The sequence below is a fragment of the Equus quagga genome, chromosome 2, assembly GCF_021613505.1.
Source record: "Equus quagga isolate Etosha38 chromosome 2, UCLA_HA_Equagga_1.0, whole genome shotgun sequence".
Lineage (NCBI taxonomy): Eukaryota > Metazoa > Chordata > Mammalia > Perissodactyla > Equidae > Equus > Equus quagga.
Genome location: NC_060268.1, coordinates 11,246,698 through 11,264,808, shown reverse-complemented (window position 1 = coordinate 11,264,808; position 18,111 = coordinate 11,246,698).

The following is an 18,111-nucleotide window of genomic DNA, read 5'->3' as shown; positions in this document are numbered from 1 at the left end:
AAACTCTACTTACCTCAAGGGACAGTTATAAATGTCAAAGGATACAATGGTATGTGAAAACAATTTCCATTCCATTCTTAGGTGCTATTTTCATAGCAGATTCTATTAAACTATAACCTATGAATTAATCATTTACCATTTTTTGATGGTGATTGATGGCAAGAATGGCCCCGTTGTCCTCACATTGGAACTATCAAAGACTTTAAAAACAAACTTAATCATTTTATTAAGTCGAGGGAAAGAAGTTTCTATAGTTTTGTTTACTAATGAAGACTGAGAATTTAATTTATTTAATGATTGTCTTGGGATATATCTATCCACTAGTGATGGAAAAAGATTTTTTAAATTGTCAGTAGAGAAAGACAGTTATTTCTTCTTTCTAGAAACGTGAAAATAACAACTGCCACTTACTGAGCACCTGCTCAGTGCCAAACACTGTTCTAGGTGTTTTGTATACTTCATCTGTAGATCCTTACATGATGAAGTGTGTATTATTATTCCTTTTTTTTGTTTAGTGGAGCTGGGATTTGAGCCCAGATCTGTTCAGCTCTAAAGCCTCTTGCTCCTTCTAATAAAGATTTTACCACATAACTATTAAGGCACTCAAATACCATGTGTTCTTGTATCTGAATACATGGAGGTCTGGCGGGGCCAAATGGAAGATGTACACGCTTCTTGGCATGTTAAAATGGTCATGGACACTTTTGCAAAAGGCTGCAATTACATTTGACTTTGTCTCAGTTTCATCAGCCCTTCTCCTGTTATATGCTTCCCAAGAGCTCCCCCATACTAATGCAATAAGAAAGGGATAAAGAGATTAGTCACCAAAACACTTCCTAGGGAGCCACCGTTTATATTAGGAAGAAAGGCTTTGAGGAGTCATTAGAGGAAATGCTGTGAGTGCAGGGAACTGTAGCAAACAAGCGTTGCTACTGTCCTACACATAAGTCAAAGACAGGAAATGTCGTTTCTGAGAGGGAGAAGGGAAAGCTGAAATAAAGGCGAAAGAAAGATAGAGAGCTAACAAGCTGGGGGTCCTGAGCAATGAAAAGGCCAGAGAATGAAGCTCTTAGGATATACTCCAAAAAGAGTCATGGGACAAAACTAATGTACGTTAGTGGTTGTCCAATTGGTTGGTTGAAAGGTATAATGTAAACACCCTCTTCTGCTTCCTTAAAGAAAATTTACTATAAAACTCAGCAAAGTTTTTGAGATATTATGGTCTGAATTTTTGTTTCCCCTCCCCACCGCCCACCAAATTCGTACATTGAATCTTAATACCCAATGAATGGTTTTAAGAGGTGGGGCCTTTGGGAGGTGCTTAGGTCATGAGAGTGGAGCCCCCATGTATGAGATTAAGGCTCTTGTAGAAGAGACTCCACAGAGCTCCCTAGCCCCTTCCAACCACATGAGGACACAGCAGGAAGGTCCTGGCTATAAACCAGGAAGAGGGCCCTCACCGGAACATGTCCATACTGCCACCTTGATCTTGGACTTCTCAGCCTCCAGAACTGTGAGAAATAAATTTATGTTATTTATAAGCTACACAGTCTATGGCATTTTGTTACAGTAGCCCAAATGGACTATGATGGGATTGTAGGTTAATCTGGAGGAGACTAGAAGTATTGAATTCTCAGTTATGGTCAACATAGGCTGAAACAGACAGCACATGTGGATGGAGAAGCTGGAGGATGAGGGAGAGCCAACATCTGCATTACATAATCCTCTGGTTGTCGCATCCTTTCCTCACCATCACCATTTCTACCCTCCCTCAAAGAGAACCACTTCGCAAAATATTAATAGCCCCTTCCTATCAAACTTACTCCATGAGTGCACTTAAATTAGGCAAACATTCTGATGTAATTAATGAAAATAATTCAGAAAAGTTTAGCATTGTGCGAAATATTAGAGCTAATATAATCCTCCTCCTTGGAGTTTGATTTCTCCCTTATAGTATTAAAATTCTTTGTGAAATATCCTTGAAAATATTTTATACATAGCAAGTATTCAACAAGCGTTTGTTAAACTGCCAGATTGATCACTACTCACCAATATCTGTTTCCCCTTCTTCTTCCTGGGGGAGAGTTATAGTACCTCTCTCATTAAAATCAGGGCTGCCATCTGATTTACTTTAGCCAATGAATGTAATGAAAGTGACATGTGCCACTTTGAGGCGAATCATCCTAAGGAACCAGAGCCCATCTCAGATAACAGGTGAGTGTGCTGTAGATTTTGAGAGATGAACATAGATTGTTTATTGATGGCCAAAGGTTAGAGAGGGCAGCCTTAGGTCCAGGGAGGAAATTACTGGAAGTAGAATAAGCTAACTTGTTCCTGTTCTTCTCATTGGCTAAAGAGAGTTTTGATGAATAACTCGAGAAGAAGAAGAAGGGAAAGTTTGATGCTTTCAGATTTGGAAACATTTAGGGAAAGGGGGCTCCCCTCCAGAAAAAGAGTGAACCAAGCCACCTGAGTGTTTCTGGAGCATCCAGGGGAACTCAGAAGGCAGCATTGGGTCTACCTTAATTTCCACTCTCTCCAGCACAGTATGAAGAAACTTTTAAAATATTTAAATATTATTATAGTATTAAAACAATTCATTAATGAGGGTAGACTATGCATTTTTTCATTGTGAAATCAAGGTGACAAATTTTGCTTTGCCTCTTGAAAATCAAATAAAAGTAACAAGAAGAAAGGTGAAAACTCCATCTTCACCGAAAGCTGGGGAGGTCATTAATTCTAAATGACACTGCATGAGGGAGGTCAAATAGGATCGTGGAAGATGCTGAGAGAGGCTGACCACACTGCAGGGCTCCGAAAAAGATGGCAAAGCATCATTGCCCACAGTAATCCCAGACACGAGTACAAGAATGCGCATGTGCAACGGCAGCAGGAGTCATTGGACCTAGTTTCTCAAGAAAGACCCAGGAGTGAGGTAAGATGTAGGAAGTGAAGAATCACACAGACAAACTTATTTGTAAGAAACTGTCACTGAGGCCAGGTGAAGGGGAAATATTCTGCATCATTAGCTACCCTGAGATCATATCTTAGTTGCCATGGGGAAAGAAAAGGCTTAAAAAACCCAACCATACCCAAAACACTATGTCATGGGTCCCTTCCTCAGGCACCCCTCAAGAATACTCCTCGAAGTAACTTCTCCAGGCAGAAACCATCTCATTAAGGGTAGAATAGAATTTATATAACTACCCTGTGAGGAAAGAAAATAAGTAAAGAACCAAAAAGTACAATGAATTGGAATAATGTTGCCATGGATTGGATGGGTAACCAAGCAGAGGGTCAAGAAAAACAAAACCTAAATAAAGCAATTGCTCCTAGAAATCAGGACACAATGCAGAATATATCTGCAAAGTGGAAAGATAACAAAAGTAGATGGAAATAAACTTAGCTAAAATACTCAAGTGTTATATGAAATAAAATTTAAAACACCTCTGAGAGACAAGATTTACACAAATGGAAAATATACCATTGATTCAAGGAAGAAGATTCAACATCTTGGTGGGTGAATCTATAAATGTAATACAATTTAAATGATAATGCCAAAGGATGTGTTTTGGAGCTATGACAGAAAAAGTTAAAATTTAAAAAACTTAAAAAGTAAGAATAACCAAGAAATTTCTGAAACATAAACGTAATAAGCTGAGGAGACGGAGATCCAGCCCCACAAAATATCAAAACTTATTATAAAGTGGAATATTAAGAGTTTGGCATGAATAATCAAACAGATCAATGGAACACAAATAGGCCAAAATACATTTAAAAAACTAATATATGACAGAGAGACATTTCAAATTAGTGGAGAAAAGACGAATTAGTCAATAAAGGATGTTGGAATAATGACTAGTCATAGTGAAAACAATTAATTTAGATCCCTACCTCATACCTTACACCAAAATAGATTCTTGATGGATCAAAGGTTTAAATCTTTTAAAAATTCTGAAGGAAATGTACAAAAAGTTTCAATAAAATCAGCCCAGGTAAGACTTTTCTAATTATGATATAAGACATAGAAGCCAAAAAAATGATAGATTCAACAAAAGTAAAAAGGTTTTGCATTGAATGAAACACCATAAACAAAGTCAAAAGACAAAAAACAAATGAGAAAAAATACTTTTAATTCATATCACAGATAGGAGTTAATTTTCTTAATCTACTATAAATATCTTATAAAATAACAATAAGACAAACAATAAATAGAAAAATTGGAAAAAGGTTTGCATGTCAGGGGTCCCCAAGCCCACCCTCAGGCTTGATAACTCACTAGGACTCAAGACTAAGCAAAGCTATTCTACTCACCGTTACTGTTTATTACAGTGAAAGAATACAGATGAAAATCAACAAGAGGGAGAGGCACGTGGATGAAGGCCAGGAGAACCAGGTACACGCTTCCAGGTGTCCTCTCCCGGTGGAGTCACATGGACACAAAATACATGCAAAGTGTTAGCAGCCTGGGAAGCCCACCTGAGCCTTGGCGGTCAGGGCTTTGATGGGGGGTCAGTTACATCTGTGCCACTGACCTCAACTACTCAGACTCCAGTCCCCCAGAGGAAAACAGAACACTGTTAACGTAAACTATCTGATCAAATTATCGCCCAAGGTATCAGGCATACAAAAACACCCTTATGGGGCAGAATATTCTCAGAACTCAGAGCTTGACTTTCAAGAGTCAGCCAAGGGTCAGTCCTAAGACAAATCTTTCTTGGGAATATGCATGTTTTGAGCAAGCCGGGCCAATTGAGTTAACCCTCTCCTTGTTATTGGCAATGAAAAATGGTACAGTCATTTTGGAAACAGGTTGGCAGCTACATAAAGTGTTAAACATAAATATGCCATACAGCCCAGGAATTCTACTATTTCGTATACCAAGGAAAAATGAAAACATACGTCCACACAAAGACTTGTGTATGAACATTCATAGCAGCATTACTCGTAACCGCTAAAAAGTGGAAACAAACCAAATGGCCATCAACTGTTAATGGATAAACCACACGCAGTACATCCACACAATGGAATACCACTCAGCAATAAAAAAAGAAATAAAAAACTGCCATATGCTGCAATATGTATGAATCTTAAAAACATTAGGCTAAGTGAAAGAAGCCAGCCACAGAAGACCATATATTATAGGATTGCATTTATACAAACTGTCCAGAAAAGGCCAATCTACGAAGACAGAAAGTAGATTAGCGGTTTCCTGGGGCTGGGGTGGGAACAGGAAATGATTGCAAACAGTCACCAGGGATGTTTTTTGGAAGTGATGTGAACTTTCTAAAAATTGGACTGTGCCAATGGTTGCATGACTCTGTAAACTTACTAACAATCAACAAATGTTACTTAAAAATGGATGAATTTAACAGTGTGTGAATTATGCCTCAATAAAGCTGCCAATGTTGTTTTAAATATGCTGCAAGGCATCGTGTTTGAAATGCTACCACTTGTGGAAAAGGGCAGACTACCTCCAGAAGCACAGGGCAAACTGCCAGCAGTGGTCGCCTCTGGAGGGAATTGGGCACGAAGAGCTGAGGCGGGAGGAAGAGGCCCTCTTACTGTGTGATGCTTTGTTCTCTGTGGATTTTATACTGTGTGCATGTAAGCACTATTCAAAACATAAACACCTAACAACCTTCTGTGTCCCTTGGTTACTAGAAAATACTTGGCTGCCGTTGTTAGTAATGAGGTCATTAATAGTAATGGGGTCACTAGAAAGGATTGCCTGAGAGGTAAATGCTGCAATTCTGACTATTTTCAGAAATGGTCATTTCCACATTGTGGAACAATATTTGAGCAGCAATATCCTGGAATCAAGGAACTTGAAGAGAGGAGTATGCAGAGCCTGCGATCAAGGCACCTGCATATTTCCTTGTAGGGAGAGAGCTAAGCTAGGGTGGGAAGTCTGAGGTCTTCATTATTTTTTAAGATTTTTTTTTCTTGAGAAAGATTATCCCTGAGCTGACATCTGCCGCCAATCCTCCTCTTTTTGCTGAGGAAGACTGGCTCTGAGCTAACAATCGTGCCCATCTCCCTCGACGTTATATGTGGGATGTCTGACCCAAGGCTTGACAAGTGGTGCATACGTCCGCACCTGGGATCTGAACCAGCAAACTCCAGGCCGCCGAAGCAGATCATATGAACTTAACTGCTGCGCCACCGGGCTGGCCCCTGAGTTCTTCATTTATTTGATGCAGGAGTGATCATTCAGGTTTTGGAGAGTAACGTATTGTCCACACTTTATATTTCAGTCATTTCGCCATCCTTGTTTCTATTAGATACCATAAATGTAGCAATTCAAGAGCAAACTGTTGGAAAAAATGTTCGCCTCACCTGCAGCTTTTTATTTCTTCCAATTCTCTAATTCCTTGTGCTTTTTCGGAATCTGAGTGGGTTTATTTTTTATATAGATGGCTTTCCATACAAGTAGAATTGCTAAAGAACTGTCAAGCTTCTGCTCCGCTTAGAAAACCTGCCCTCGGTCCGGCCCGGTGGGGCAGCGGTTAAGTGCACACGTTCCGCGTCAGCCGCCTGGGGTCTGCTGGTTCGGATCCCGGGTGTGGACATGGCACCGCTTGGCAAAAGCCATGCTGTGGTAGGCGTCCCATATACAAAATAGAGGAAGATGGGCACAGATATAGCTCAGGGTCAGTCTTCTCCCGGCCAAAAAAAAAGAAAGAAAACCTGCCCTCATCGTAAATCCCATTACAATCAATCCCCTAATAATGAAATCTCTGTAAACTCAAAGATTTTCAAGTCCTAATGCCTGGCTCACTTGTTAGACCTGGTGGTGAACACAACGCTAGTCCAAGCAAATGCAAGTATTTATGCATCCCCTTCAAAATGCTTGTTGAAGGAGAGCATTACTAATACTTAGAAATTTGTAAGAATATGTCGCTTAGAAATGGATCTGTAGGGCTTAAGGTGACTATCGTCTTTCTATGACCCAGAATCCGTGAATCAAAGAGGAGGCTAAGATCTCTTTTCTTTTCTCACTAATACCTTTTTATATTCTTAATATTCCATTAGGACTAACTGTCCTCAATGGTCTGGAGATAAATATGTATCATAGTCTGAGAATATGTTAAATGATGCTTTCTAAATGAAGTGCTTCATTTAACCTTGGAGACCCACACAAAATTTTATTTCCCACATGATAATTCTTAGTTAAGACTAAGGATGAATGCGTAAGGAGACAGAAAATGTATGCACAGGTAACTAAGGGGAAGGAATACGGGCCTAGCTAGAGTGAGCTCCCAGAAACATTGCAATATACAGCGAGTTAAGCATATGGCCTCCCAGTTAAACAACCCGAGTTCAAATCCTAGTTTGCCGCTAACTTGTTTGTAATAATTGAATTGAGCAGATTACCAAAATTCTTTACAATTCAGTTTCTTATATGTAGAATGAGGTTAATACTATACCTACTGAAAGAGTTGTTAAGAGGATTACATAAGACAATGCATCATTCATTATTGCTCAAGGTCATTGTTTTGATGGAAACTTCAAATTTCATAACAAGAAGAGAATAAGTTTACCCACCAAATGGGGTGCTTTCATTTAAACAGGATCAAGAATTCAAATGCTATCCAGAGAGCTAAAGATGTGCTATGCAGATAGCTCAACATGAATCTGAATAATGATTGAAAGACTCAGAATTATGTGGTAAAGAAAAATGGCTTTGAAATTTTAAAATTAACTGTGTGGACCTGGAGAGTTAGTTAACCTTCTGAGTCTTACTTTTCCATTTATAAAATGGGCATGATAACAATATCTTGTGAGAATTCAGCAAGTCTATGAATACAGGGTAGACAGCACCATGCTTGGCACAGGCTGGGTGCTCAATAAATGATGGCTATTTTTACTAGGAGGATTATTATAATTATTGTTTATGTGTTCTGCAGTATAGAGGACAAGAGCAAAACTGTCACACAAAGTAAATTGTGTATAAGTTGTAATATTAAAAAACCTGAAACCTGAAACATAGGAAACCCAGAGGAAAACAGGTGGAGCTGCACGAGGGTCGGGTCATCATGACGAACGGGATGCCCAACAATTGAGCAGGTAACATCGACCCAGACGAACTCAAGGAGACTTCTCAGGGCACCAAGAAGAGAGAAAGAAGGAGAAATTAAACACACTGACTTCCAGACGGCAGAGTGGCCGGAAAAGGGAAAGAAAACAGAAGGATGAGAGACAAACAACAGCTGAGAAAAAACAACAACAACCAAACCACCACAACAGGATGACGCCAGGTGAGCTTGATCAGAAGAGACTATTCTTTCTATTTTTTATTTTTTTTTAAAGATTGGCTCTGAGCTAACATCTGTTGCCAACCTTTATTTTTCTTCCTTCTTCTCCCCAAAACACCCCAGCACATAGCAAACCGCCCCCCCCCCCCCCCCCCCCCCAGTACATAGCTGTATATTCTAGTCGTAGGTCCTTCTAGTTCTGCTATGTGGGATGCTGCCACAGCATGGCCTGATGAGCAGTGCTCAGTCCACGCCTAGGATCTGAACCGGCGAAACCCTGGGCCACCGAAGCAGAACATGCAAACTTAACCACTCAGCCACAGGGCTGGCCCTAAGATTATTCTTCCTGGGACTAAAATCCTCAGATTAGGAACAAAGATGCAAGGAAAGCATCTACAGAAATTGTGGTGGTGAAGAGAAAGCAGAGAGCAGCCGCAATGAAGACAGAGACAGTGCACTAAATGTAGTATAGCCTAGGCATTCAGTTGGGGCCTGAGACAAGTGGAAGAGATGAGTCAAAAGGGAAGGAAACGGCATTCCAAAGTAGCTATGAAGCACTAATCAAAAACTCACATAGAGTAAGGACAATCTACAGGAAGAAAATAACACAAATAAGAATGCAATAAGCTGGAGACGTGGCCTAAGTGACTCTCAGAGAAGAGAAATCGGATGTATTCTTAGTGCAAAAGCAAAGGCTGATGGAGGAGAAGAGACAAATATTCCTTATAGGAGAATTCTAAATAATGCGTGTAGATACTCACCCTCTAAGAGGACTATTTGAATTCCTAGCCCTCCTTCCCCATGGGTGGGCTTGCTTAGTGACTTGCTCCCACAGAACAGAGTAGGAGAAGCCTGGCAAACACAGCTTAGCCAAGTGATGAAGGTTAACATCACTCTAGTGACATCATATGGATGTCATGGACCCTCTGATGTGATGTGACGAGAAGGGCACTTCACCTCTGTGGTATTCTTTCCAAAAACCCATAACTCCATTCTAGTCATGAGCAACATGAGACAAACCCAGAATCGGCGACATTCTGTGGCATACCTGACCAGTACTCCTCAAGACTGTCAAGGTCATGAAAAACAAGGACAGACCAAGAGACTGTCACAGACCAGAGGAGACTAGGAGACATGACAACTGATGTAATGTGGCGCACTAGACTGGAGCCTGAAACAGAAAGAGGACATAAATGGAAAAGCTGGTGAAATCCAAATAAAGTCTGGAGTTAGTTAATAGTAACCTATCTATCTATATATCTATCTATATATCTTTTTAGTTTTAAAAAATATACCACAGTAATGTAAGATGCTAACAACAGGGGAGATCAGGTGAAAGGTATTCTGTATGGAACTCGCTGTACTATCTTCGCAACTTCTCTGTCAATCTAAAATTATTCTATATTAAAGTAGTTTATTTAAAAAAAAAGATAGTGTGTCAAAAGGACACAGGAGTCAACTGAAACAGTTCCTAATGGCCAAATGATGATAGAATTGACTTATAATCCAAAGAATAAAATAAATATCCATGATTACATAGATATAAATAAATGATTGAATAAATCAGTTAATGGGGAGGAAGGACAACGGTTCCTTACAGAGCTGTAATTGTTACGTGCAGAAGAAATAAGGAGAATAGAAAACACCATTAGAACGCCACAGTAATCATCGCTACAGGCATGATCAACCCATAAATAACAAAGTTAGTGAGAGAAAGTTTATGGAGAGGCAGGATATTTGTACAGACCTGAAATAGCTTCTAAATATTTCTTCCAAATATTTATTAATTACAAAGGGAAAGTGTTGAACTCTGGCAGGTATCAGCTTGGTAACCAAGTGATCAAGGTTAACACTACCAGTAGTAAGATCTGAGCCAACATCAGATAAACCCAAAAGGAGGAACATTCTACATAACTCCTTTCGTGTCAAGGCCATGAAAGACAAGAAAAGACAGAGAAACCATCACAGGTCAGAGGCACCTAAGAAGACGTGACAGCTAGTTCAATGCGGGATTCTGGATTCGACGCTGGAGCAGAATTAGGAATTGTCTGTAGTTTAGTTAATAGTATTGTACCAGTGTTAGTTTCTTAGTTTTGATAAATGTGTCACAGTTATTGTAAGACGTCAATACTGAGGGATGCCGGGTGAAGGGTACGTGGGAACTCTTTGTACTATCTCTGCAACTCCTCTGTAAGTCTAAAATCATTTTAAAATTTAAAAATATATGCAAATCTCACACACACTTGGCCAAACATAAAAAGGGCTCACTTGGGGTTTGGTGTCCAAATACCACCATGGGTCTCTCTTCCTGTCCAGAATTCTGGAATTCTAATGCTTACAAACAACTGAGATAAGAGGCTAATTCATCAGCTTTAAAGAGCACACACTCATCAGCGTGGCTGGAGAGCACAGTGGAGCCTCCAACGCCCTCACTGAGCCTGGGCCCCAGGCCACACGTCTCCCACAGTTAAATACTCAGGCCTCTCAGAGAAGCAGCAGAGCAAAATGCTTCCCTCCACACTGGGGAGAGTCTGCTCTTTTGTGTTCTTCACCCAGAGAAAGGTAAAGAAGCAGCGGCCCACAATTTGAAAGCCAAGTCACAAGGCCCTTGATGTCAGTGCAGCCACCTCTCTGGCTGCCAGGGCTCGGTGGATGCCAAGCTCTCGGCTGTTCCAGCCCCACCAATTGGATGGATTAATTCTTTTCCCACTGAGAGACTGAGTGAATTCATTGCAGTATTCTCCAATTTAATGAAAAGTTCAGTATAGAAATTTTTCTTCGATGTGTCCTTCTATTGGTGAGCGGATCGAAAAGCCTTTCATTAAAACATAAGAATGAGAGTTTCTTCCTAAAAAAAAAAAAAGTTTTCCTCAAAGGAAGAACCTCAAAAAGGTTTATTTTTGTCTTTACTCTCCATGATGAACATGGTTAAAAGATATGTGATCTTGTTCAGAAAATATAGTGCTGAAGATAGGAAGCAAGTTGAGGAAGATCAAATTTGTGAAAGTTTATACTTCTCAAAAGAAATATAAAAAAGAGGAGTTTGTTCAATAATATGACACCATCCCTGCATTTATTAAGATGGGTAATGCCAAATGGAGAATTTAAGTGTATTTATAGAAATATGGAATGGGTTGGAAAGTAATAAAAAATTGACTCAAACTCAAATATTTAGAGTTATCCATAATAATACAATACTTAATGCGAGTGCTGGGTATGGAATATCCTCTTAGAAAAGGGCAAAATTTAAAATATGAGAGATAATTAAGGGTGGGTGAGCCTTATCCCACTTTCAAGACGCCAGGGGCTTGTGGGGCAACTTAAAAAGGTATAAAATCATAAAGAGTGAAAGAGATGCCCTCACTTGCAGACATAATTAATGGAGACATTTGGGGAAAAGTAAAGAAGTTAAAGCAGAAAGAGTAAAGATGATTCAGTAAATGGGTGGCACCAATATAGACGTGATCAGAATCATAAAAATACCAAAAAAAAGGCAAAAGGGACAGATGTGTCAGAGACATGCACAAAGAGACAAAATGAAGGTGGATGTCAGTGTGGCAGCAAAATTGACATTAATGAGCAACTGTGGGAAAATGGAAGTATTTTTTAGAGAGCTATTTTAAGAAAAAGAAATGCTTAGAGAGGAGTGTCATCTGTCATTCTGAAAAGGAAAAGTCATGTGATTTAACTGCGGACATCACAGTTCATAAAGTGAACACAGTCAACTTGCTGACCTGAGGAGGAAACGCGTGAGAGCGTTGAATGACCTCAGAACTGCTTCCAGCAACGCTTCTGAGCGCAGCCTGGGCGAACACTGGGTGATCTTTATTAGCCCGGGAAGAAAGGGAAGAGTGAGCGGTGCCATGAAACAAGCCTTGCCAGCCCTGATGTGCTCAGAAGGAGAACGGGAGGAGGGCGGGCAGTGGGGGACACTGTCAATACCAGCCCCCACCCAAACTGCAGAAATCCTACTGTGTGGGCTGCGAGATGAGGGCGGAACACAGCCCACTGCAAAGAGCCACAGAGACAGGAATTAGTTAAGAGATGGAGGAGGTGGAGGGAGGGTTGCTTATGATTAGATCAAGAATAAAAGCTTTCAATGGACAACAATTCTTTCCACAAAAATATTCCAGATGAACTTTGAGGACATCATATACCAAGGTGACCAGGAGAGAGAGAAAGAAATTAAAGTGAATGGGTAATTTAATGTGTGCTGCTATCCGTCAGAGAAAGTTCCTCTCCACTTTAATCGGTTCCATACACAGATGAAAGCAGGCACCGTGACATGGAAGGAGAGGCAGCTTGAGACAAAGGAGATCCTGGTGGAAACTGTCCATGGGGCAAGGTGAGCTTTTCTGAAGTCATCTGCTTTTATCGTTTTTCAAACTGAGCCTTCTGATTCACATTCTTTGCCTTTTTCACCTTCTTTCCCATCTTCTTTGTATGGTTATAACCTTATCAATTTATTACTAATTGCTAAGAATTACTTCCCAGCCATGGTAAATTACTTTTTAATTGATTGATGTCCCTGTGAAGTGCCTCATCAGCTATTACGACAGCATCTTTGGAGTTTCTAAGTTTAGCAAGGACAACCAAGCTGTGTGTGTATACACTTGGGAGGACCAGGACCTTGCAGAATTCTTACTGGTTGAATTTTTCTTCACCTAATTGTCCCAGATGCAACTCAGGGACTCTCAGTCACGAGAATATAGGCCACAGTGGAGGATTCTGCAGTGAAGTAATAACGATAGCTAACTCACTATGGGCCGGGCTCTGTGTAAGAGCCAGATATATCATCTGATTATCTCTTCACTGCGGTTCAATGACATATAGCATAGTACTATCATACCCATTTTCTAACGAAAAGGAAAAAAAAACTAAGGATCAAAAAATTTAAATAATCTGCTGAGGGTTGCTGCATCAGTCTGCTGGAGCTGTCATAACAAGATATCACAGATTGGGTAGTTTAAACAACAGAAATTTATTTTCTCACAGGTCTGGAGGATAGAACGCGAAGCTCAAGGGGCTGGCCAGGTTGGTTTGGGTGAGATCTCTTCCTGGCTTATAGACAGCTGCCTTCTTGCTCTGTCCTCACACGGCCTTTCCTCTGTGTGCAGAGAGAGAGAGTTCTCTGGTATCTCTTCCTCTTCTTACAAGGACACCGATCCTATTGGATTAGGGCCCACCCTTATGACCCAATTTTACCTTAATTACTTCCTGAAAGGCCGTATCTCCATATACAGTCACACTGGGGGCTGGGGTTTATACATAGGAATTTTGAGGGGGACACAATTCTGCCCGTTACAGTCACAGAACTAATAAAGGAAGGAGTGAGGATTTGAACCCACAACTCCAACTCCAGATCCTGTCCTATTACACTCTCCTGCCTCCATATGCTACACATAGTATGCACTTGTTTTTATTAATTCTAAGTAAAACATCTGGCCATCCATTTTACTGTCAATCACAGTTGAAACATCTAAAATCTGCCTCTCATGGAAAAAATGGTTAAATATATGTGAAAATTCATGTTTTACAGTTTGTAGAAGCTTAACTCACATGAATGAAGGGTAACATGATTGTCATGTGCACAATGGAGAGCTCTGCATTATAAAGTAAGCCAAGTGGCATTCAGTGAGGTCTAATGTACAGTGCATGGGGTAGGAAAGGACCAAGTAGTTGCCCGAATTGACTGGAGATAAATATGAGCCTATGTAAGCCCAGCCCAGTTGAGGATGAGAACACTTATCCATTTACTTAGTGAGTATGCATTTTACTTTTATTATGTGCTAGCCACTGCGCCATTAGGCAGGTTGTTAGGATAGAAAAGCAAGTGAGAACGATGCTTACTCTTTGCAAATGAAAGCATCATAGATGCAGGATGTCCGTGTAGTATGCAATGGGGCCACAAAAAAGGATGTGCCAATTCAGGTATAACATGGATGGATACCTCCAGAGGAGTAAATGCATGCCAGGGAACTTAGATAAAAGGCAAGAAAATAAAAAGTTAACCCAGAAGGAGAAACCAAGGAAAATTCAATTGTACTGATAGTTTAAAAATAGAAGAAGAAGTGGTCAGATGTCTTCAGGATCCTTTGATGGAGAAGAAGATGAAATTAGGATAATGAGAAGGTAAACTCTCTAAATTGTATCAAATGCATCAAGCTGGTGGTGTTTGCTACCACTGCATATCTCAGTGTTTTCTCATATATCTCCACGATAAGTGTATGGATCAGTGTGAAGTCCCCCATGCACACAAACACAGTCAAAACTACAAAAGAAGACTTACCAGTAGACCGTGCTTAAGTGGATGGCAGTGTAGGGGACAGCAGCTCAGAAAGAAATGCATGAAAGAAGGATAGAGGGGAAAGATTTTCTTTTTTAAATTTTTTAAGAGGGCATTGGAAATAGCAGAATCAGGGCAAAGCAGAGTCATTGTGTGCCGCTTTACATAACAAAGGGCTGGCTAACAGCAAGCTAAACTTTTGGTTCCCAAATGATGGCACCTGCAGCAGAGAACAGGAGAGAGCCAAGGAGACAGGAGAGGAGACAGGGTGACGGGAGGTCTGTGAACAGCCCATGAGAAAGTAAAGTTACCCACAGTATATTCCCTGGGGTTTCAGGGAAAGGCTCTGTGGAAGAGGATAGGGCTGAGCACATCGGGCTCTATCATTTTCTGAGCTAATTACAGACAGAGAATTTCAATTTCACTGCATACGTATTTTGTACAAATTCTTCTGGCTGATGTCCAGTCAGAGAAAAGAGGTCTGACACTGTCCAGAGTGTTTCCCCAGTTTTCCATAACCTGCAATCTAGAGAGGGAGAGAAAAATCCACACCATATACAAGACAAGAAAACTATATATATAGGGCTTTATGATGTAAGTGCCAAGTACACAACAATTACTAAGTGGTGGGTGGAACTGCAGGGAATTCCTGAAGGAGGTAAGTACCCTTGGAAAGCATCAAATATGTAAGACGATAAGGAATTCCTGAAGCTTCTTTGAATTTCCACGTTTCATTTGAATAAAACTCTGGGGCAGTCCCGTAGGTTATGTGGTCATAGAAGCCAGGTTCATTATGAATCGATTGAAGTGGTTAAACTACTCTCTAATTTTGGTTCCATTCAATTGCCACAATGCCTGGAAAACTTAAATAAACCAAGATGTCTTGGTGACAATTTATCATTAGAGATACATAGCATTTAATGAAATTAGGATAAATGATCAAAGTTAAAAATTGTCCCTAGCTTTCTCCATCATGTTTTCTAAAGATTTTCCCATCATTCCTTATCAAAAAACTACCTGGGTTGAACATAGGACTGGCTGTCCTCTAATCTTGACAGTTGAGCAAGATTATCTATAAGAGAGGATGTCTGTAGAATTCATTTTCACCTTAGGCTGGCCTAGTTGCCATGGTGGATCTATTTCTAGTTTCTCACCTAATTTTAAATGAACATACACAATGTGCAAGACATTTTAGAAGCAGAATTTGGCTGTTGCTTCAAGATTGAGAGTTTGGCGTCCTTCCAGATAATTCTCTCGTTTTTGACATTTAAGGTGCACTCCCTCTGTTGCCTGAGGTGCTTCCCTTGCAGTTTTGCATTTTCATACTTTGTAGTCAGAAGTCCCTATTCTTTTCCTTGTTCTTCTTCTCCCCTTCGTTATCCTTTCCTTCCTTTTCTTCTTGATCGATACAATAGCACCAACGATGAGTGAATAGTATAGTCCTTTGGTTAAAGACCAGGCCTAAGTCACAAAGGGGCTCACTGAGATGTCTGGGCTGAGTTCTCAATTGCAGTCGGCTGAGTGTTCTCCATTCATTGGCTCTAAAAAAACACCTGTCCAGCATCATTGTCACTATCTCTCCCTTAGACTCCACGCTACAGCCCTACTGAATGCATTCACACATCCTTAAATTTCCTCCTGCCCCCACTCCTCACTGCACAGGCTTCTTCTCTGCTTCGCCCCTCCCCCCACGGCTACATGTACCTCAAGACCAAGCCAAGCAGCCTTCCCTCTTCGTCCCATCTCCACCCCAAGCCTTGATTGGGCACCACCCTCTTTGTGCTCCCCTAGACCCCTCTGTGTCTTTCAGTCATGGCATTGACCATGACACTGTGCTTTTCCGTTAACTAATCCGAGCGTCCCTCTGCTACCAGCATCAGCGTGGCACCTGGCCCAGAGTAAAGGCTTAATAAATTCTGTTGGATGAATGAGGACGGAGAGGGCATGCAGATAACATTTACAGAAGACACAAGGCTGGACTTAAGAGCACTCACGCTGGATGATAAAAGCACTTTCTGAAAGAACATCAAACTACATCTGACAGGAAGGAATTTCATAAAGGAAAAATGTCAAGTTTTGCTCTTAGCTTCTAAACAATCAAAATCAACTGCAGGTGTGTAGGGCTGGGGACTATTAGTTTAGGTAAATATGACTTCAGGGTTTATTTGACTCTGGCTCAGCTTATAGAATCCAAAAGTTTAAAAGCACATTACAGCTCCCCTTGTTTAACTCTCTCTGTGCATCACGAGTCCCGCAACAGTGTGACAGGTAAGGGACATTCTGTCTTCTGTGTGCACTTCCATGACTTTGTCAGCCAGGTGCTAGCTGACAAGAAAAATTTTTAAATAAAATAAAGTAACCTTCACTTGTCTCAGTGAAAATAGACAAGGGGATCCTCGTGTGATTGTCCTACTACGACATTTGCCACATTGCATTTTTGACCAACATTGTATCCTTATCTAACTTCTCTACTGCACTGTGAGTTCTTTGAGTAGAATCTCTGCCCTGTCAACCTTGGTATTCCTGGGATCTAGTGCAACATACTCAGTGAACAAATGTTGAATGAGAGAACCAGTGACGACACACGTCTAGGGCAAGTGAGGTTTTCATGTTGGGTAGAGAGAACTTGTCAGGCTTGAGTTAGAACATCGGCCCCACCACATGCAAGCTGTGTGACCTCTGGCATCTCTTCTAACCTCTCTAAGCATGGGTTTCTTTGTCTGAGATAATAATAGATGTTTTGAGGATTAAATGATAAATGTAAATACTCAGCACTGTTATCCTTCTGGAAATCAGATGAACAAAAATACTGACAAACCAGAGTCAAGAATGGTGAAGAAACATAAACGCCTATCAGAAGGGAGTAGTTAAGGAGGCTTGGCACGTTTGCCCTAAAGAAGGGAAGACTTCGAGGAAAACGTGATAGGTCAAGAACTATTAATGCAAATAATAATAGTCTATTTGCTTGGCATTTTATAGTTCGGAAAGGGTTTCCGTATGCTATTTTATTTGATTTTCACAATAGCTGTATAACTTAGGAAGGAGAGCAGGCATGCATCATCATTCTTAGTCGATAGATAAGGAAACTGAGGCACAGAGCTGCCGCTTGCCTAATGTCCCACGGCTGAAAGTGGTGAAGTTGGGGCTGACTTGTGGCCCATTTCTCCTCCCACCAGAGCACAACGCCTCTCGAGAGGCATGGAGCATGAATCTTATTTGTGTGACATTAGAAGTCAAAGTTAAGATTAACGCATAAAAAATCACAAAGAGGTAGAGAATGTCTTAGTAGAGAGGACCTTTGGGAGTAATTACAGTTACCCCAAATCACAACTGAATGAACACCCTTCTGAAGAAGTGAGTTCCCTGTCACTCTTAACATTTAAGCACAGAACGAATGCCCACCCATCGGAGAGGTTGAGGGGAATACTGGGCATGATAATGTCTAAGCTTCTTTCAAACACTGGCTCTGATGCTTAGTCACTTATCCATAAAGTATTGAATTCTGCACATTTAAAATTTCCCTACCTACTTCTCACAGGAATATTATTGAAACAACAATGGCGAGTC